The sequence below is a fragment of the Anabrus simplex genome, chromosome 3, assembly GCF_040414725.1.
Source record: "Anabrus simplex isolate iqAnaSimp1 chromosome 3, ASM4041472v1, whole genome shotgun sequence".
Classification (NCBI taxonomy): Eukaryota; Metazoa; Arthropoda; class Insecta; order Orthoptera; family Tettigoniidae; genus Anabrus; species Anabrus simplex.
In genome coordinates this window covers 106,550,576-106,573,618 of record NC_090267.1, presented here as the reverse complement: position 1 = coordinate 106,573,618, position 23,043 = coordinate 106,550,576, and the positions used below count along the sequence as shown (strand labels likewise).

Genomic DNA, 23,043 nt, shown 5'->3' with positions numbered 1-23,043 from the left:
ATGGTAAGAATAATATATGAACGGGATAGATCATGTTCGAAATACTATTGTAATTAACCTTAAAAATCTGGTGCTGTACTTGAGCCATAGAGTTCATGTATTTGAGAGCATGGTTTTCTTTGAAAATATGGCACCAGGCTCTTTGTATCGCCGGCCGTTGGGTAGCGAGCGGTTAGGTAGGCGAGTAAACTGCCTTACATAAGGGAAAGGGAAGTGGCGAGGACACGCCCTGGCAGCAAATGTCATGGTCATCTTCGGACAAAATATATTTCCCGTCTAAAACTGTTCCCCTGAGCTTGTATTTCTGTCCATGAGTACGCTCTAGTTTTACTGCTCATAGATTGGCTTGACTTAGGTCTTAGGGGCAATGTAATGCAGTTAGGATAAGAATAAAACGTATTTTACAGTGTTGAGGACTGGACCTCAGAAATGTTATTCGTTATTGCATTATTAGCCCACACTATTTCCTTAAATTGTATACAACTAGCTGTCGGACCCGCAGGCTGTATAGTTATTACATAATGGCGACAGTAATGTCATCTAGCGGAAGATGAGACGGAACAGAAGAGACGAAGCACACCTCAACTAAAAACAATCAATGTAATGTCATTGTTTATATTCTTTTAGGCCATCACATGTTTTCTTCCGGCCCAACGATATTATTATTATATTATTATTATTATTATTATTGTTAATATTATTATTCATTTTTCCTCACATTCCTTGAGTGATCGTTTCCACGTGGTTTTTCTCCTCATTTCGTTACCTTCCTTGTCAATAAGGGATTTTTACACGTAGTTTTCAGCATTTAAAAATCATTCTCAACCACCACTATCGACAGCCATTTCGTAATAATGACGACAGAACAGAATTTCCACGTCATTGATGCTCGCCGTTGAAATGAAATGGTGTATGGCTTTTAGTGCCTTGAGTGTCCGAGGACAAGTTCGGCTCGCCAGGCACAGGTCTTTTGATTTGACACCGTAGGCGACCTGCGCGTCGTGATTGGGATGGAATGATGATAAAGACGACACTACATCCAGCCCCCGTGCCAGTGAAATTAACAAATGCTGGTTAAAATTCCTGTCCCTGCCGGGATCGAACCTGGGACCCCCGTGACCAAAAGCTAGCACGCTAACCACTTATCCATGGAGCCGGACAAGCTCGCCGTTAATAGACTTCCATATGCCCAACAGCTTTTTCACCTGGCACAAGACCGAAATGGGTATGCCGTAGTGGACGCCAACGACTGGGGAACCAGACAGTTTTTCGATATCACTATAGCCGATATAAGCGAAGATATTCGACATTTCGTAGTTTGTTTCCCTTGATATTGCTACGCTACTGTATACTAGTCAAATTATAATAGTCTAGGGCACTCTCCGATAACCCTGAACTTGAATACCGAGTATCAAGCAGTTTTCCCGTGATGTTCAGACGAAGAAAGAAGCCGACAGACAGACACAAATTGAACTGAACATATTTTCTACTTCTGTATACCTAATAAGAGATAAATACGAAATGCGAGGTCAAAATATGAAGTATGCAAAATTATAATTTAATTTATGGAGCTAGTTGTTGGAATCATAAATTGTACAGATGTAACAATTCTATTCAGACGTGTTATCATTATATAAGTTTTGCTTGATGTAAGGAGGTGTGTAGGGTTAAAACTTTCTGGAGAGACTTGTGAAGTGATTTTTCTGATTAATTCTTCCAGTAGAAAGAGTAAAACATCTGACTTGTTGACGGAAAGCCCCTCTTGAAGCGTTAAGTGCATTATTAACGAAGAACACGAAATAATGACGCATTAAGTCCGGTTTTTTTCTGCAAATGCGACTACGTTTATCATAAAAGGGCATCGTGGTTTAGCAGAAGCTTTTCAGTTTTTTAAACTATGGTTCTCGTCTTTTTGCTTTATAAAACAAAAAATGATGCCAGTCATCAGATTGGTAGAACCTAGTTTTGGAATCTATGTAGTTTTATGTCTCTATGTGGAATTATATATGTACGTAGTATTGGAGATACGAAACCTTTTACTGGAAGTCATATTTTATTACTCTCCACTTTACATTTCCGCGCTGCTTACTGCATGGGGAAGTGTGGCTAGAGTAAGTTGCTGCTATATGCAGATATATTCTCAAAACCAAACTTAACGTAACTAATGTATTGGGATAATATTCACTTCAACTGCTTCTTCTCTTACGAGATGCTGGAGCGTCGAAATGTTGTCCTGAATAGGGTTTTTTCAACATGCTCTTAAATCTGTTGGCTCGAATTCATGTCGCACTTTTCTTGCAAGCTGTGTCCGACTGTGCCCTGATGTGATTCCACAACTTCCCAGCGTTTGAACTCCTAACTGCACTGCCCAGTCGGACTAGAGGAAAGGGGTTATCGATGCTCGTGACAGTCCCAAATATCCATGTGCAGGAACACAGCGTTTGTTTAAATTAAAGAAGAATTACCTTTTGAAGATGACGTATTCTGACCACCTCTTTAGTTCACCCCTATCCATAAGTTCTGTTGAAAGTTTGTGGGAAGGTGCATTTCTGAAAGGCCAGGAATACCGTATTTCCTTCCGAGTCCTCCCCCCAATTACTTAGGGATATTCTGACGGACATCCGAGCAGGGCCGATAAACATATCCCAACAAGGCCGCACAACAGTTCCATCCTAACAAAGGTTAGATCTTAGATTTTGAAGTCAAGCTAACAAGTGCATTTTTTTTTAATGAATAAAATTTAGAAGACTAGGCAGCACCGAATAGGTTATTGTATTTCCTACCTTACCATTTATGGGCAGATGAGTAATTGTAGTTACCTCACCTTCGCTCTGTGTAGGAACTCGGTATTTTTTAAAATTTGCTTTACGTCGCACCGGCACAGATAGGAGTTGGAAGGAAGCGGCCGTGGGCTTAATTGAAGTACAGCCCCAGCATTTGCCTGGTGTGAAAATGGAAAACCATCTTCAGGGCTACCGACAGTGGGGTTCGAACCCACTATCTGGCGGATGCAAGCTCACAGCTGCGCGCCCTAACCGCACGGCCAACTCGCCCGGTCGTTGCGTGAAGTGCAAGCGTGTCCAGAAAACGTTATGTTTCAAACCTGCGGATGTTTACCTGAACGAATCAGTCAGTGATCTGTTTCACCGCAAACCATTGTTTAAGCGACTTCTGATCCTCGATCCACCAACTTGTCACTATTTCGGTAATATGATTATATTTGTATTATATTTGAACCCCACTTTTCCTCTTTGCCATAGCTTTAGAAATGGCGCGATACGTTTTCCCCCTCTTTGTCCTGCTTCCATTTTCACAAAACAATGTCATTCTCAAAGGAACAAATCTTCAAACCAGCTTATGCAAAAAAAAAAAAAAGAATGAAAAGAAATCTCCGATTCAGAAGTATCAACTACAGATCTTTACTCTGTTGACCTAGCTGTCTACTAAATAAAAGCTGACACAGTTTTTAAATTCTTCTTATCCATTCTTATGTTGGTTAAGTACATGTTTAAGGTATGGGCTTCCAAATCATCTAGGCAGAGGTCTTTCAGTCGTTCTCCCACAATTGAACGTACACCCTGTTCATTAACATTAGGTATGTACAAAACTAATTGATCCAATTGCCGTAAATGTATTGCAGATATAACCAGTATTCTGGACATTTATACAACAGGATAAGATTCCTTTCAATGACCACAATACTTCATAAAATGAAAAACGAATTGAGAATCAAAATATGGGTGTGTTTTATGCGTCAGACGGTTGAGCCTACACCCTTGTATTTGTAAAATTCCGTAATTTTCTTTAGTTGGTAGAACCTCCTTTAGATCTTAGTGGTTTTTTTTAGCATAGGCATGGGTTGTACATACTTTCGGGATACTGAAGGAAGAATCTTCTGACAGTTGTTTTGCAGTTTCTGTTTCATTACACTTTTGTTCGTGACTTTTCACATGCTTCTACTCCCACTCCAGGTTCTCGGTAGGATTTACATCTGGAGATTGTGGTGGAATTTCCAGTCTTTTTGGCGTGTTATAGATTATCCACATTTTCACAATGCACGCTGTGTACTTGGGAACACTGTCTTGCTGAAAATAATAAGACTGCTCCAAGTCAAGTTTCGTTACACTTTCCGTCACGTTCGTGCTTTGTATTGGTAAAAAAGGCATATTTGTCTCCTAGTTTCAATGAACTGTAGTTTACTCACACAGGACCGTGACACACAGCACCACATCAGCTCCATGTTTGACAGTGGGTCTTTTTGCTTGTCATACTACGTTTCTTTGAGCTCGTTCGATAAGAAGAGGATTTATATCCCCTTCTTACCTACATGTTTCTTTGCTGTAGAATGAGGTGTACCAACAATCAGTCCGATTTTTCGAAACGATTTGCGTTGTGTTCTGCAATAGCTGTCCTTCTTCTACCACTCATTTTGTATCTTTCATCACAGCAGTCCCTGAACGCGTCTGAGGTTGCACTGGACACCCCGGCTTTCACCCTTACAGCCTAGATACGTAAACAAACGGGGAGGTGTACACTCAGTTCTGTGTTTTAGTTTTGTAGGTCCTACATGACTTACATGGGTGCCTATGTCTTCCAAAGCATTGGAAGAAATTATTTTTGTGATTGACATATTCACGAAGGTCACATTACAGTACCATGACTTTCTAACTTCATTTACTTACCTGCCATTAACAAAAGTTATATGTCTCATGTATATTCAATTTTGAGAGTGACCAACATCTCATAACGTTCGCTCGTGATGCTGGTACTATCTTGTCCTATTCAGTATAGTTTGGGACAAAATATATACAATAGGCGCTCGCTAATCGGACGTTCACTAGTCCGACATTTCCAGTAATCTGACGTTTTGAACGCTTTTCATGTGGGAATGGTCAGCTCTATAGTCGGACGGTTTTGATGGGTGACCGCTCGGTAATCGGACAAAAGCAAGTTCACTGCACTCCACCCCTACTACTCCTGTTGCTTGGCGCCACTACAGATAGGTTATTATTGGGCAGTGTCAGTAGAGAAGTGTAGCATCATAACCTTCACGCGCATGTACTTAACTGTTAAGTGATTGTAAGTGTTACAGTTTAGTTCACTGTGTTTAGTGTTAACGGAAGCTTACGTAAATAAAAGTGCAATATACTGTACAGTTAAAGTAGATTTTTGTGAAATGTCAACGGTCAAAGGGAAACATGAGACTCTTAACACTGAGTGTTAAAATGGAGATTTTAAGAAAGTTGGACAAGGGAGAGAAGGTTGCTGGCATAGCTGGAACACATAATAATCCGCGCACTACCATCTATTCGATCAAGAGTAGCAGAGAGAACATTGAGAAGTTTGTAAAAGATGCTGAAGGTGGTTCTTCTTTATGGCAAACTGTGAAAGCAGGTGAATTTTCTAAGATGGAAGAAGCACTTTACTCTTGGGTTATAAAAGAACATGCTCGCCACACCCCAAAAATCTTTAATTTTTTATAACAAAATGTATGGAAAAGATTATTTTAAAGCAAGTGATGGTTGGTTTGCAAAATTTAAAGTGCAGTATGGTATTCGTCTGTTGACTGTGATCGGAGAAAAATTGAATGGATGAAAACCATAACGGTATAAGTGACATTTAAAAAAAAAAAAATAGTTAAGTGCAGGATGTAACTCCGGGAGGATGTATCTTTTCACCAGCAAAGAGATACAAGTGATAGCGGTAATATTCCGCGCTCTAGTGGTGGGTGGTATAACTACAAATAGTATGCTTTACATGAATGTTAAGATGTTTAAATGCCTTTTTCTCTGAATGAACAAAATGCTACTTATACCATTATGGTTTTCATCCATTCAATTGTCTAGTGACGATGCAGCTGTAGAGTCGTTTATTAAACTTTTTCTAGAGCAGGTGACCAGGTGTACAATGCAGATGAAAGTGAACTGTTTTAGAAATTATTGCCACGAAAAAGTTACGTTCATCAAAATGAAGCTTGTGCACCTGGTCTCAAAATTCCAAAACACCGAATAACCATTTTACCCTGCTCAAATGCCACTGGAACACACAAATTGAAACTTTTGGTTCTTGGTAAGGCTATGAATCCGCGGTTATTTAAAAATGTTAACTTTCCTGTCGCTTATAAAGGTCAAAATAAGGTATGGATGACAAAAGAAATCCTCCATGAATGGATCCTTACTGATTTTGTACCCCATGTACGCTCGTTTCTCAAAAAAAGGAATTTACCTGAAAAGGCGCTACTCGTCCTTGATAACGCACCAGGACATAGACCAAATGACGAGTTAATGTCAAAAAACGGACGCATTATGTCCCTTTTCATGCCTCCAAACTGCACTCCCCTGTTACAACCAATGGACCAAAGCATAATTGAAGTGGTGAAAAAGAGGTACAAAGAATGATTTTGCTTGAGGCTGTTAGCCGTAATGATGACATCACTGTGACTTTGAAATCAACTTGAAAGAAGCAGTATTCATGGTTGCAGCAGCCCGGGATACTGTACCTCAGTCAGCAATAAGATCGTCGTGGAAGAAGTTATGGCCTTCATTGGACTCAGCTGAAGAAGGGCAAGATTCTTTTGATCCAGAAGATTTAATGCCATTAGCAGACCTGATAGCAGTAAAGCAGGCCCAAGACACTGAGTCTCAACGAGTCGACATTCAATATTGGTGTGACGAAAATATCGACTTTCAAGAGGCGACAGCTGATGATGAAATTGTAGCAGAGCTAGATTCATTAAACCGAGAAGAAGCTGAAGACTCATTGGAGGTGTTACCGAAGACAACTATAAAAACTGAAGATGCGCTCTCTACCATCGAAACCTGTATCAAATGGGGAGAAGAAAAAACTGCAGCAACCAGCACTTTTTCATTACAAACGTTGAAGATTGATGTACTTGTATAAATGTATAAAGGGAAGAAATTATCTACAATAGGTAAGTTTTTCATTTACAGTAAATTTAAAACAATGTGAGAACAGTACATACAAATAATACATATCATTTTACTTGATTTTAAAAGTATAGTTTTTAAATAAATGTACCCTACTTTATATTCAACTCTATAGCCTAATCAGATTGCGTGTTTTTAAATGCCAGACTGATATTTTGGATTACATCCAATAGTCGGACACCTCCAGTAATCGGACAACTTAATGGTCTAAGACATGTCCGATTAGCGAGCGCCTACTGTAATGTAAAATAAAGTCATTCTCATAAACAAAAATAATAATTATTATTAACCCGATTTGTGATGAAAACCCCTATTTTAAAGCTCTATCATATAGTGTAAACAAATTGCAGTATTTGAAAGAAAATGAGAACAGGGCAGGTTAAAAACCGTCACTGGCGTCATTAAAGAAAGCACCGTGTTGGAAATTTCGTATGAAATGTATCTATTTCTGATTGAAAACTAGAAAAGCCTTATCTGCATTAACTGTTTGATGGATAGTAAACGCGTTATGGTTAACTTTTTATAACAGCCTAATTATCATTTATATTTCCTTCATTTGGATGTGTCGTCAGAGATTCGTTGGATAACTAGCGCATAAGATCATTCACCAAGCATATGCTGGGGCTGTACGTTAATTAAGGCCACGGTCGCTTCCTTCTCTCTCCTAGCCCTTTTCTATTCCCGTCGTTGCCGTAAGACTTATCCGAGTCGGTACGAAGTAAAGCAAATTAATAAAATGGATCATGTTTTGTGTTGAAAGAAAAATTCCTGACATTATATTGCAGTAATCTGAGGACAGTCAGCTTCTGACAACAAACTTGGAATATCTTCCTGTACACCTGTTCATTAGTTAGCCTAATGATTTCTCGATTTATGAAAGTTTTCATTCTTGAGGCTAAATTTGATGACGTAAATGGTATTTCTGCGGTCTCTTGTGAATGCCGGAAAGGGCCGGGTCAGGCGGGTTAAGGAGAGAGTTCGTGCGTTGTACTGGAGCAAGGTCGTTCTGTTGGGCGCGGCCAGGCCTGCCCTGTCTGTAGTGTTCCGTAAAAGCAGTTTCCAAGGTCATTTGCTTACACATGGTCCCGTATAATCTACCGGCTTTGCCAAGTTGTAACTCCCTGTCTGCAATTACGATTAGCTTGCTAAAAAATTCAAGTTGTCATTACAAAATATCGTTGAAATGTTTAATAGATCGTGCGGTCTTTTATACAGGTAAGTCGTGATCACGTGTTACATTCTTTTTCTGTATTATTACTGGGCCGGCTCGTTGGCTGAACGGTCAGCGTATTGGCCTTCGGTTCAGAGGGTCCCGGGTTCGATTCCCGGCCGGGTCGGGGATTTTAACCTTAATTGGTTGATTCCAATGGCTGGGTGTATGTGTTGTCATCATCATTTCATCCTCAACATGACGCGCAGGTCGCCTACGGGAGTCAAATAGAAAGACCTGCACCTGGCGAGCCGAACCCGTCCTGGGATATCCCGGCACTAAAAGCCATACGACATTTCATTTCACTGGGCCGGCCGATGATGTGGACGTTGTCCCATTGGAGCAATAATAATAATAATAATAATAATAATAATAATAATAATAATAATAATAATAATAATAATAATGCATTATAATTGATCATGAATTGCTGTGGTTTAGACAAGCATTGTAGCTTCTCTTCCGGTTTAGTTCAGTTCAATTCCGTTCCCAACTCTAGGTACTTTGTTTCAAGTTAATAGTATTGACTTAAGGAATGGGATCAGATTTCACTCTCGTCCGTCCTGGGGTTACGGGTTTGATTTACAGTTCCATCAAGAACTAATGCGGTTGAGTGCAAAGATGCTTTTTGTTGTGAGGTCTTTTAACAGTTTACCTGGATGCTGCGACAGATATTAATGTGGAAATGAAAGCTGTTTCATACTTTAAAAGATTTTACGTACATTCTTCTTCAAGGACATAATCTGTTATATATTTTATCGGGTCTAGATCATGTTGGAATATGAAGCAATAGGCGAATTGATATGCATGCCACACGATTATCGTGTATGTCGAGCCCACACATACTAATTACTCTGCAATTTCGAGAGCTCTTGAAGTGATGCAGACAATGACAAGCTCAGCGACGTAATTGAGCTCTCGTAAAGGCAATTTCTAGGCCGATGACCTTCGACGTTAGGCCCCTTTAAACAAACAAGCAAGCGAAGGCAATTTGTATGGTCATTTAGAAATGTAGGGCTCAGAATCGCATATTTTTCGGTCTTATAAAGTTGTGTTTACAGGTTCGAAATCCAGTAGAATAATCGGTATAGGAAACAAACATTTTCCATAATTATGTACACTCAGCCGCTCATAAATTGGCCGGCAAATAAATATTTAATTTTATACATTCTCGAAACGCGAGGCTATTGGTAAACTATGGATATCCGGCAGCCGAAGATATGATACTTGGAATGCTACCACCTGCACAATATGTTCATCCTGTTTCAAACAAGAGTATTTTGAAAGCAAGTAGTCTTCTGCGGTGCCAAATGTTTGTGCGGTTCGTGAGTGTACATGGTCCTATCGGAGTAAGGAGAGAGTTGTCTGAAACTGAATATTTAAAAAAAATCCATGTTTTTTTTAGAATGAGTCCACGAGGAAAGTATGGTCATTGTCGTCGCTGTTTGTAACGAGATTTTAAACTTCAAAATCTGTGAGTGCGTGTAAGAGAAATTGACAAACATCGCTGCTTGTGGTCTAGGAGGTTAACACGTTAACTTTTCTCCCGAATTATATTCCTGGACTCTTTCATGGAGGATCTGAATCTTGGTCATTTCACTCTTTATACTTCATTTTGAAATCCATTACACTTCAGATACACGTCTGTGTCAAAGAAAACCGAGATTATGATACATAAATGCTTTAGATTTTGAAATCCTTCTTCCACTTTTGAAAATGGTTATTCACTTATTATTCTCTTGCTATAAAGTGATCTATGGTTTTACTTGTAACTTGTAAACTACGTGAAATGAGCGTGTTACTTAAGGAGGCGGCATGAAAACTAGACTGTTCAAACTCCGCGATCTTGCCCTTGGCATTTAGATGTGCAGCGGGCTATGCGTGTGCACCTCAGTGTGGGTGATTACAAATCTTATGAAAGATCCGGCGGCTTATAACGGGTCGACTCAGCTGATTTCCCTTGTTGAGGTCTTCTGTTTTAACTGCTCGTTAAGTTACTATCATTGTCTTGTTACTGTTTGGAACAATATTGAGTGAGTATTCATATCACTGAAAGCTGCATTGCTCAGAATAGCTTGCGTGGTTTTGGGCATCCATCAGCATATTTTCTCTCATGATAACGTTTTTAACATTATTATTTATTCCAGAAGAATTGCGCACGCACATAATTTTGAAATATGATTTCAGATTTAAATTGTTGTCAATATAATCTTGTAGATTTTTGTAAGAAATGAAAGGCGCACAAAAGTAGTACATTTTTACCCTCTTAGTGGAGTTATAATTAACTGAAACCGTATTTACTTAACTCATTTGATTAGCTTTAATATCAATTTGAAGTCCTAGCATGAGGTCTAGTTCTCAGTTTGTCGTACTATTTCCCGTCTTAACAGCTCTCTCTGTGAATTCGTGGTACTGCCTGCCTTCGGATCTCAGGTTCAAATCCTGCAGAAGTAATCGGTTTTTTGAACGACGGAAAAATATCCGTTCGGCACTCCATGCCGTATGGTGTCGGCATGTACAAGTTCTCCAGTTACACATTTCGTGTTAATCTGACAAAATTAATTAAAACTCAACCCTAGATCGTCCAACAGAGATCTGTTACTGTGCCACCTAGTAGAGTAAAATAGAACGTTGAAATTGACAAGCATACAGCCTAAATGTCGTCAAATTAAAATGTCTGCGCGCGGTAGCCAATGATATTACCCGTGTAACAACGAACTTCTTGAGTATAACACCTATGCTGGAAATGTATCTGTCAATAGCGAACCTGGTCGCTACGCTCATAAATGACGCACCAGGATACTGGATATCTGTCTGGTACGGAGTATTCAGCTCAGAGCAATTTTCCACACACATTGTTGTAGTGTACCAATCGTTCTTTAGATTGTATTGGTGCATTTGTCTGACGACTTTCTGTATGAAATGCACGCTATAAACACTCAAGATCCAGAATTATTTAACATCCTGCAACCTGAAATTTAATTCATTATATAATTATCGAAAGAACCTATTAAATTACCCTTCCGGTAATTGAAAAAACATCCTCTCAGCACGGTAAGAGTAAGGTGGTGGGGTTGGGGATGAAGCAGTGAGGGAAGAAAAATGACTCGCCCAACGGGAGAGAATGATTGCACATACAGTACTGGAAAGTATAAGGCCGTAACTAATTTGTGCCCAGTATAGTTACTTGGTCGACTGAAACGACTTTATTTTGATCAACATACAAAACGGTGTAAAAACCATTAAGTTAGTTTAGTCTGTTTTCTAATTGTTGCCTTGAATGCTGTTTAGAAATGCATTCATGGGTGCCGTAACCTTCCAGTTAATGCACTCTGTAATTCTATCTTGATACAGTCTGCACAGTTACTGAACGGGGAAATGCCCGACACCCTGCTTCTGGCCTACTTTGTGAACCAGTCTGTGATATTGTGCAACATGCATATTCTATAAAACTTGTTATGCACCAAATCGATCTCACCGCCTCTACTGACTAGACTCCGTAATAAAATTTTGACGGCAACTTCGAGTGCAGGTCAGCAGCTGATGAACAAGGTCAGTTCAGGTTCACGGCTCACATCCATCGAGAGATAGGTAGGCACGCCTCGTCCGCACATTTCTCTTAGGATTGTGTACCTTCATTACAGCTGTGTTGCATGTCTTACTTTTTAAGGGTAATACTGTAATCCAGCTCCTTAACATCGGAATCCTAGACCAGAGCCATGAAAGTGTCAGAGGAGGTAAGAAGAGAATTTCGATCCAAGACCACGACCGCTTTTCCTCGTCTAGCTACTCTCATTCAGTTTTACCAGGTTTAATCGGCATGACCTCTATCGGCCACCTATGTATAGTCTGAACTGTACCAGAAAATGTCACTAATGAAAATAGGTATTGCAATGTGAAGTAAACCAATACATTTGGATGGTTCAGACTTGCTACTTTGACATCGGAGATACCTGTGCGAATCACAACCACGCACACAGAAATTTCAAGAAATACCGGTCACGCAAGTTACCGGATGATAATCACACGTACTGAAGAACGCGGAGCTGATGATCCAGACGCAAGCGGTAATATTTACTTCATTTCACACATCTGCGCTGTTTCTGCTACTGGCTTCCTTCAGCGCAGTGTTCCAATCAGTTGCAGGCTTGTATATTATAATATAGTCTCTATTCTTATGAAATCTGTGCTTGTTTGTGTTGTGGCTGAGTTTAAGATATATTGTGCCATGTGACTAAAAATGAAGCGTCATTAGCCGTGTTTGAATAACTAGAAAAGTTGTAGAAATACTACTGCAACCGGTGTGTAGTTGAACTGTACCAGCAAACGAAAAAAAAAAACCTAATGAATATCACAATTGCATATATGTTAAATGAGCCTATATAGTTGAATGATTCCGACTGGTAACAGTTAAATATTTTCTTTTACCTACAGACCAAGGAGAATGCGCCGTTTAAAAAGTATAGCGTGGGAATCTGTTAATTAACAATCCGCTGGAAAGTTGGTGGTCACGTCTTTTATTCAGGAATCCACCACATTCAGGTTGTCGGAAGTCTTCACAGTGTAGCATACTACAAGTTATTGAAGATGGATAGCAAGTGAAGACTGTTCGTGTTTAAGAAAACTGAGGCGTGTTTTTAGAAAGACGTCTTATCCTCCTCCGAAGTCAAATTGTAAATCCCGTTAAAAGGGTTGTTCGTGAAGTGGTAATCGAGGGTTGTTCCGTATCCCGGACCTCCATGGGTCCCAAACGTACACGGGTTTTCATTTTATAGACTTATACATTCTTATTTGTCAAGAAATGTGTTTCCTTACCATTAGCGTAAGTTGCTTGCGAATACCGGTAGCGCTGTCCTGCAGTTATCCTCCCATAAAATAATGAATTTTATAACTCAGTATCTTGGAAAATACTGCCATGGTATCATTTTCTTCGTTGAGGCCAACTCACGGAGAATCCAGCTAGATTTTTGAGATCCTTGCTAGATATCGAAAATGTTGCAGGTTACCAGCAAAACACTTACTTGAACGGCTCTGGTTGTATCCACTCTGCTGCTGAGGTCACTGGTATATCGCCACTATACTGGAGCCCCGCATCCTGACACTAATCTGCACTGCACTGTCTGCTTAGCTTCAACCTACTAACTCGACTGGTTGAGTACGGTGTTGCGCGAGGCTACCTGGCCAAGTCGGAGAGGAAGTGGTGCCCCCTCCTCTGTCATACTTCACTCGGGGTAATCCCTTGATGGACAACCTTAGTAATAATAATGATCTTGAGTCACTGGAATGTTTATTCATTGTAGTTTTTTAATTTGCTTAACATCTACAAGCTCGTCTCTCCCCTGAAGCTCTCTTGCTAACCGGCTGGGTCTGAATTCAATGCCGCAACATTGAACAATGGCTCGAGCGCCTAATCAGCTCAATTTCACGTCTATTCCCACTCTGCTTACTGCATCCTTCTAGTGTAACAGCTGGACAGCGGCGTAGTGTCAGAAGGAAGGTATACTTAAAATTATATCGGATTTGTCTTCTGTCTTCACTTTGGGATTGTCAGCACACTACACTGCACCGGTACACACTATGTATATTTATCTAATAGTTGGAGATGATATGTTTTAACATTTCAAAATTAAGAATTTAGCATTTTAAAAAATAAATGTCATTTTCTAGCATTATTAACGTTAGCATTTACCATTCTGCGACGTTTACAATTGAACTGATATATTCCATTGGAGAATTGGATGTTATAATTTTGTTGTATCGACAACCGGCATTTTTAGCTTTTCTAGTGAAATTGTGAAGATTAACAAACACGTAAATTGTCATGGACCTGCTTACTCCTGCACTTTGAAATCAGTAAAGGCAATGACTAATTTAATTTTGTTCAAGACAAATTATTTCAATTTTTTTTAAGTCGGACATTCAGTGAAAACACCACTGTTCAAGATAATCCATGAACTTTCGACATTTGCAGCACTGACTGAAAGTTCAACAACAACAAAATTTTATATAATAATGTTATTTGATTTACGTCCCACTAACTACTTTTACGGTCTTCGGAGACAACAAAATTTTAGCAATGCCGGCCTTCAGATTTAAAGTTAATTGAAAGTACAATATGGACAGTGCGCACACTTATCATGGCTATTTTTCTTCTTATACACGAGATTTTTTCATACAAATATAGTTTCGCTCTTATTTTGTGGGAGTACATTTCGCATTTTGTACTTAATTTTGCATTATATAATGGAATGAAAATGTACAATGATATACTTGATTGTCTTTAAAACTACAAATACACTTATTTTTTAGACCATTTGGCCACATCTCGCATTTGTCACAATTGCGGTCATTGTGTTGATTGAAGCTGGCGATGTGATACCAACATTCTTCATGAAGTTCTGGAAGCAGATTGGCTTGCCAAAAAATTTAATACAGGACATTGTGCTTAATGTAATCCGAAGTTCTTTGGAAATTGTAATATCCCACCTCTACAGTTTGTAACACACAGCACTAAACAATGTATTTACACAGACTATTACTGCAAGGTAGGCCTATATTCTACATAGTATTAGTTCACTTTATCGATAGTGGCAACCTGTAATCAGGAAGTAGATGGTTCCACAATAAATCTTTCTCTCTAGTCTTTACGAGTGCTGTGAAGGTATGATTTACCGAAAGTGCTAGCGCAGGAATTTTTTTACATTATAGAAAGCAAGCGTTTCAGAAAATAAATTATTTGGAAAATACTGCTGAAGAAGTGGGTATTTTTTTTACAAGTTATTTCAATTTTATTTTGAAAGTCAACGCTCAGTTTGTATGTCAGAAAGGGCACATGGATAGAAGAATCGGTGTCAATTATGCATACCTCTTAATAAAATGTCTGTCTTTCTCTTTAATACACCTAAGTTCTGTACACACTTTGGCTATAAAATTGCGTGGTTCTCTAATATAAGGAAAATGACAACCAGCGTTTAGGGCAACTTTCGGAATTTCGACACCATAAATATGTGCATTGTGTACTCGGCATATAACTAGTAGTAGACAAGCGACCCAGGTGCATTTCCAATCACGGTTTGTTTGATATGTGGAGTCAGAAAGACGCTGAGAGAGAGAGAGAGAGAGAGAGAGAGAGAGAGAGAGAGAGAGAGAGAGAGAGAGAGAAAGGATAGTTTCGGGACTGGTGTGTTGGAGCGTGATAGCCGAGTGCAGAGGTGCCAACTATTACGGATTGTCCGTAATGATTACGGATTTCACTTCGCGATTACGGCATTACGGTCGAAGGGGAAATTGTTACGGAAAAGCAACATTGTCACGATAAAAAATAATTTCTGCAAAAAAAAAAAAAATAATAAAAAAAAAAAAAAGGAAAGTAGTAAAAAGTGTTCAATCCCTTAGAGCATTACTGGTCAACCCTCCTCGTTTGCCGAATGGATCCTTTGCTGTGCTAGCGGGAGCGACGAATCAAGCTGGCCGTGGTAATACGTATGAGAATCTTAGCTTGCAAAGTACCTCCTAGTATGAAAACGTTCGTTTTGTTATTTAGGATATCCCACCTCCCCACAAGTTTCTCAGTATTTTAACATATTGAATAACGTGTAATAGCCTACAATTTTTTCTCGCATAATGAAAATGGCATGACTGCACAATATGTTTTACTATTGGTTCATAAATTACTTTGTATTTTCATAGTTTCGTAAACAATCATCATAAACTGATAAATACAATAAACGTCATTAAATTTCTTGAGCGAAAAAGGCCTCTTTGGTTTCATTTTATTTTTTAAATAGGTATACTTTTCTGTGTGCTTTACGTCGCAATGACATGGCGAGGATGAGATAGGAACGGGGAGGAAACTACCGTGGCCCTAAGTAAGGTATAGCCCCAGCATTTTTCTGGTGTGAAATTGGGAAACTACGGAAAACCACCGTCAATGGCTGAGGACTGTGGGATTCGAACCCATAATCTCTCGAATGCAAGTTCACAGTTACGCGACCACAATCGCACGCCATCTCGCTCCATTTGGAAACCTACAAGCTGAAAAATAAACTTTGTCACTGGGAACAGGACCACAATGTGGCATATAGTCTACAATCCTCTGTGAGTTTACTACTGTGTGTCTCTTCAAAGCCCTCTTATATCAATAAGTTCTGTGGTTTCATTTATTTCTACACCTCCGACCTTTGAGTAGTGGTGGTGGTGGTGGTGGTGGTGGTGGGGGGGGGGTTATTGTTTTAAGAGGGAGTGTAACTAGGCAACCATCCTCTATATAACACTAATCACGGAGAACAAATGGAAGGGATCTGACACTTTGAAAAATTAAGATATCGGCCAAAGGAAGACGAGGGCCATGAAGGGCATGGAAATGAAAGACTCCCTGGGAATCGCAACCTAATACAATCGGGGTCGAAAAGAACAAGAGTTGACCAAGGGAGGTCGGAGAGAATAGATGAAAGTGAGGAGCCTTGCACAAGTAATTGGAAGCAATGCCAGACTCAGCTTAAGGATCCCGTGGTTGCCAACCCACGCTCCCAAGTTTGGAGTCCCTGGGATCCCTTTCAGTCTCCTTTTACGACAGGCAGCGGATACCGTGGGTGTTATTCTACCACCCCACCCACATGGGGAGCTGACCTTTAAATCCCTTAGAACTCTGTCTAACCATCATTGCCTTGGTGTTACCCTATCTCTCTTACTCTCCATGACTAAGTCCATCATTCTCCTAGGAATCATCCTCATCCATTGGTTCTTCCTATGGTTGGGGACGATGGAACAACACCACAATATCTCTTGTCTGTCGTAAGAGGGTCTGTGAAATTGGGAGCATGGATTGGGGACCACAGGACCCTCAGCTGAGTCCTAGCATTGCTTCCACTTACTTGTGCCAGGCTCCTCACTGTCTATGCTATCCGACCTCCCTTTATCAACTCTTGTTCTTTTCCGGCTGACGGTATTACATATGGAGGTTTAGGGAGTCTCTCATTTTCCCACCCTTTGCGGCCCTTTTCCTTCTTCAACATGTACCTTTATTTTTCAAGTGTCAGATCCTTCCATTTCTTCCCTCTGATTAGTGTGGATAGAGGATGGTTGCCTAGTTGTACTCCCTCTTGAAACAATTACACCTACCATCACCACTCATCCATTAGTCTTACATGACCCCACAACGAAAAGCTGATCGTACATCAAGTTCAGTCCTAACTTAGTCCTCTCTCCTTGTTCTGAATAAAGTCCTGCATTGGATCCTGCATATAGTTGTTCCTATACATTCCCTTGCTGTTTCTGCCATTACGTACCTGGTATACCCCCACCCCCCCACCCCAATCCTCTTTCTTTATCCTGAACCTGCTGGCTGTCTAATCCCTGGAAATTTTCACAAATCTTATCCATATACTCCGGTCTAATTTGTTCGTTGTCGTTTTTCTACCCTTAATCATCTGCGAAGAAGGGTGCTAACCTAACCTTACTAACACAGTCCCAGTGAGTGAAAATGCTTCCGTCTATCGGGTTATGGGACCACCGGTGGATTTTATAGTCCTAGCCGCCTGAGCACAAGGAGGGCCACTACTCAGAATATGTCCGAGATGCCCACTCCTCTTCATTAGCAACTGGTATCCCAACTCTCAGGACCACTTGCTAGGCCACTCAACCGTTGCCCATGGTTCACGAACTAGGACGTGACTACAGGAACCCACACCACGAACCATAAATATATATATATATATATATATACAGATATACAGATAATATAATCAACCACACAAGTCTTAAAATACCTGAGCCTACGTATGACAATATGTAACCTAATCAACGAAGGGCAAGCAGTATACAATAGTCTATACACCTATAATACTTTACTTACAACCACACAACTCTTAAAACTAAATTACCCACGGTAACATATGGCAAAGCAAACCCAACTGATCAATGATAAAAATAACTTGGTGCTAGTAAAAAAAGGACAAGTAATCCAGTCTGTACCAAAAAAACCACCTTAAAACCACAAGCCTTAAAACTAAATTACGTAGGCCACCAACATATGGCAAAGCAAACCCAATCGACCAATGAAGAAAATATCTTGGTGCCAGCAAAAAGGACAAGCACACATACAGTGTATACAAAAAACACTTACAACTGTAGAAGTCTTAAAAGTAAATTACGTTCCTAGGCCAACGTATGGCAAAGCAAACCCAATCGACCAATGAAGAAAATGTCACTGTACAGGTGGATGAAATACAATACAATACAGTACAATCTTTGTGCCAACAAAAAAGGCAAGCACTCACACAGTCTATACAAAAAAAAAAAAAAACACAACCACAGAAGTCTTAAAACTAAATTACCTCGGCCAACATATGGCAAAGCAAACCCAATCGACCAATGAAGAAAATATCTTGGCGGCAGCAAAAAGGACAAGCAATCATACAGCCTATACAACTACACAAGTCTCAAAACTACCTAGGCCTAGCTAACCTGATAATAAATTATAGCAAAAAGAACATGGTTTACTGGGATTTGAATTTTTAAACTTTTTTGTCATGTCCAGCTGAGTACTTCCTCTTGACCAAATGTTTACAATCCTTTACATACTTGTAAATGAGAAATGTTATAGCTGCCTGCAAAATTACATTTTCGAGACAATGTTTTCTACAAAAGGAATAGTCTGGCCTAGAGAATACACCTTTAAAACTATCTTCTAATGCTCCTGTATGACAATATTTGTCCAAAAATATATACAGTTAGTCATGAATTTGAAGCAGAAAATCTTTCACGTGTTCACTGGCATACTGCAAGTTAGTTGATGAGCTGTTTTCTTTGAAAGATGCAAATAAATGGCTTTCAGTCAAGTTAGGTGAATACAGATTTCTCTTATTATCGGCACACTTTATCTTGGTTCATTTACACCCTAGTGCTGCATCGGTCGACCTCGGCAATCTTCGAGATTCGTACGGGCAACCTTTGAAACACAAACTATGAATCGCTTAAGCATCGTTGTGCGACATCTAGCATGCACTTTATGTACTAGTACTGTTGTTTACACAGCAAAGCCAAACTATAGAATTCATACTAGGAACAAGATTCGCATCGAGAAATGTTATATAATGTGTATGTGACATAGTTGTTGGCTTAAGATAATAAAGGTTTAGAAACTTCATATTGATCGATCATATTCTCGATTCAATTCAGATTTCATTTTCATTCAGTTGGCAGCACTATCGGAACCGGTAGAGCTCCCTCCTTACTCCTCACCCCGTACACAAATGCACGAAGATAAAGTGTGCCGATAATACACACATCACACTTATTATTTACATTTAAAACTTTCAAAATATATCCTGCTACATACGTCACAGCTTGATTGTCTTCCAACAGTTCAGAGTGGAATTCACTGGTCTGACTTACACAGTAATTTATGCCTTTAGGATCAACATAGCCAGTGCCACTTACTCCTGGATTGTCATCATCAGCACTCTTCAAAGACTGGCATAAATTGCTAAGGGGAAAACAATCACCACTCTCGCAGTTACTCATAGTCTTGAAGGGCAAAGCCATATTATTTACGATACAGGTTTTTAGAGCTGCTATAAACTGAAAACATGTAGGATTGTGTTGGAAATGCCGTGCTGTCAAATGCAACAAAATGCATTCTCCAAGGGGTCCTGATTTGAGAGCTTTCAATTTAAGATATTTGAATCCTACTTACTTCAACCTATTCCACAAAAATATAACAGATCTTATAGTGATCTGCCACCCATCAATAAAGCTAAACATGCATGTCTTGTCTCTTCCAGTTTTAAGGTCTATTATCTTCCAGGTACCTATCTCTTTCAGAAAGTTGTTCCAAAACTCTATATGTGGAGAATTTCGTGAAAGGGCACATCTATACAGCTTACTTTCATGGGCATTCTGGTTACAACTGTTCAAGGAATCTGGAAGGTTGTCAATTGTTTCCACAAATTCTGCTGTGTATATAGCTTCTGAGGGCAACACTTGAAGAGCTACATATGTTTCAATTACAGCTGCCACAGTATGTCTTAACTGTGCAGAAGCAACTTTAACTTTCATTTTTACATACCTATCCTGGAAGTTGAAATGTTGTTTTCTCAGTTTGGGCAAAGTTTTAAATCTTTTCTCTTGGTCTCTATTGAATACCATCTCAATGTATTCAAATTTTACCTCCTTATGATCATTAACCTGAATCTTATTTTCTATTAAAGCATTTCTGGTATTTTTAGAAGATCATATATATTATATATTACAACAACTGGTTCACTATTCACAAGAAAATGGAATGGGCTGGGTCTATCTAAATTAGCTTGATAAAGATTTCTCAAAGCTCGCTGATTTGTCGAGCCTTGGTCACAAACTGTGCAAACAACTTTCAACCCAAGTTCCTGTAATTTACTTATAATAAACACAATCAGCTGCTGTAAGGCTACGCTACTTATTGAATTTGTGGTGAAATAATAGGCAATAATTTGTTTCCAAGTTCTGTGAATACCTCTTAACATGAAAACTAATGCATGATTTGCTAGAGCAGGTGACCTTCTTAAATGACCAAGATCTTCATACCCACATATGCGTTGTTTATTAGCCTCATAATATAACCCCTTTTCTAGTGACATTTCATCAAATAGGAGGGCACAGTATTTGTCATTGTCAGACATTTTAGAAACCTCTACTTTGAGCACTTAAGCTATGGATGGATTAAGACCAGTGTCGAAAGGTATTCGAAATAGTAAAGACTTCGAAAGCCTAACAGAGGGAAGATAAAAATGAGTAGCCAAATATCTATATAAGCGAGGCCCACGTTTATAAATTGAAAGTGCCATAATATTCCACCGCATAGCAGATGAAGCTTTGTTAGCGTTCCGTAACTGAGCATTGGTAAATGGTTTGCTAACCTCATTTAGGTTTTCCTCAATATATTGGAATTTCTTGGCTTCATACAAATCTTTCAGTACTTTTAATTCCTTCTCTTCACTTTTTAACACCTTTCTCAACTTTGCTAACTTCGCAACTGTGTTTCTATGAATAGTGTACATTCTTGACTTCTTAGGTGTCAAATCAGATTTTTTTACACCTGACCCTAAAAACCACACTTTTGTTTTGTCTCTGTTATGGGCGAAGACAAAAAATTATACTCACCTCCATCCATATCAGATTGTGTGTTTTTTCTACTTCCAGTCCCTTCAACATCACTTAGCACTGAAAGATCGGGATTACAAATTGCAAATCCTGCTTGTGAAATTACTGAAATTTCATTTCTATTTCGTGTAATACTATTACCGGTACTTGACATGGGAATCTCTAAATTACATGGATTATAGGGGATAAGTTCCAGGTGTTTGAGAACAACATCATAATTTAATCGGAGCCTAGTGTGGTTAACGAAGTCCTTCTCAAGGAAATGGTCTTCACAAACAAAAAAACTGGAACATTTTACACTATCACTCACACGGCACACATGCTTCCATTGCTTCAGAACATCCTTCTTTGTTTCCTTAGGAAATTTATAAAATATGCTTGTTCTTGATTTTGAGGTTGCCAGTAATATCAGCATAATAGCCACTTGTACAAGCTGGAAACTTGCAGGAGTACTTTAATCTCACGGTGTTACCGGTACCTCTCTGAAATAAAGAACATGACGTTTATAAACAAAGTTTCAATGCCGAAAACAATGAAATGGAAGGAATGAAAAAGTATAATATAATACACTATTTACAATTATATTTCCATAACTTACCTTCGCTGTACTTAGCATCTTCGGGCAAAAAATAACAATGTTTATATTCTGATTACATGTAGCTTACAATGAAATTGCCAACTACAGAACTCAAACATACAACAGCACTTGGATATTAAGCGTACCGTATCTAAAAACTTTAACCGTTTCCTTCTTCGTCGCAACTTCCTCTTATAACCATACAGAATTAAACAGTATTAAAGGGTACAGAACTGAATCGCCATTTTCCATTTGGAAAGCATAGGCCACGAGGCAAGTCAGCCAATCAAGACGCGACTCTACACCCTGCAGCGCTTCCAAGTGGCCTGGACCTGAAATACAGCCTGTTGTACTTTTGTCGTATCTCACCTTCACCCCCATGGTTGTCACTTCGATTTGTGTCCCGCGAGCGTTGTGAAATCACGGCCAGCTACATAGATATACGCTGCTCTCTAGAATGGCGCGTGAATGACGTATCAAGTTCAAGTCAGCCGTGAGGTAGGCTCTACTCCTTGCTCTGCTGTTCTCGAGTGCGCGGTTTGTTGTGTGCGTAGAACGAGTGGCATATTTAGCGCATTTCAATTCTAATTATCCTAGACGTTGATTCGAAAAGTAGTGATTAGGTTTTGTGAAATGAAGCCGAGCAATTGTCAAATTGCATCTTCTTCTAAGAAGACAGCAGTGTTACAGAAATATCGAGACGGTTACACAGAGGAATGGCCGTGCTTACTTGCCTCACGTGTTAATGAAAAGCACGTGTTCTGCAGTGTGTTCGTGTGATTTCTCGTGGCTCACGGTGGACGAGATTTCAGAAGACACATAGAATCCAAGAAACATCACACATACTGTGAATCAAAATTACGAAACCAGCCTGTTTCATCGTTCTTCGTAAAAAGTAATCAAACTGCGGTGACAAATGCCGAATTATTGTTCACATCATTTCTTTTGGAGCATAATATTCCGTTATCAGTTTCAGACCACGCTGGAAATTTGTTTAGATCAATGTTCCCCGGCTCTAAGATATCTCAGAAATATGGTTGTGCAAGAACTAAAACCTCTGCTTTGGTTCAATACACGGCATCTGAGGCAAGAAAGGAAATAAGTGAACTTTTGCAAATAACGCCTTTTTCTTTGGCTACTGATGGTAGTACAGATTAAATGCAGTTAAA

At 39.4% G+C, this 23,043-nt stretch overlaps 2 protein-coding genes across 2 annotated transcripts in view; one reads left to right on the top strand and one right to left on the bottom strand.

The window, feature by feature from the left end:
* The window catches only part of LOC136867071 (uncharacterized), a 35,262-nt gene extending 21,970 nt beyond the window's left edge, over window positions 1-13,292 (bottom strand). The window contains exon 1 of the mRNA XM_067144177.2: window positions 13,179-13,292. The gene's annotated coding sequence lies outside the window, so the exon portion shown is untranslated. The remainder of the gene's footprint in view (window positions 1-13,178) is intronic.
* Naa15-16 (N-alpha-acetyltransferase 15/16) overlaps window positions 1-23,043 on the top strand; it is a 657,214-nt gene that overhangs the window by 325,909 nt on the left and 308,262 nt on the right. The gene's annotated exons all lie outside the window — the stretch shown is intronic.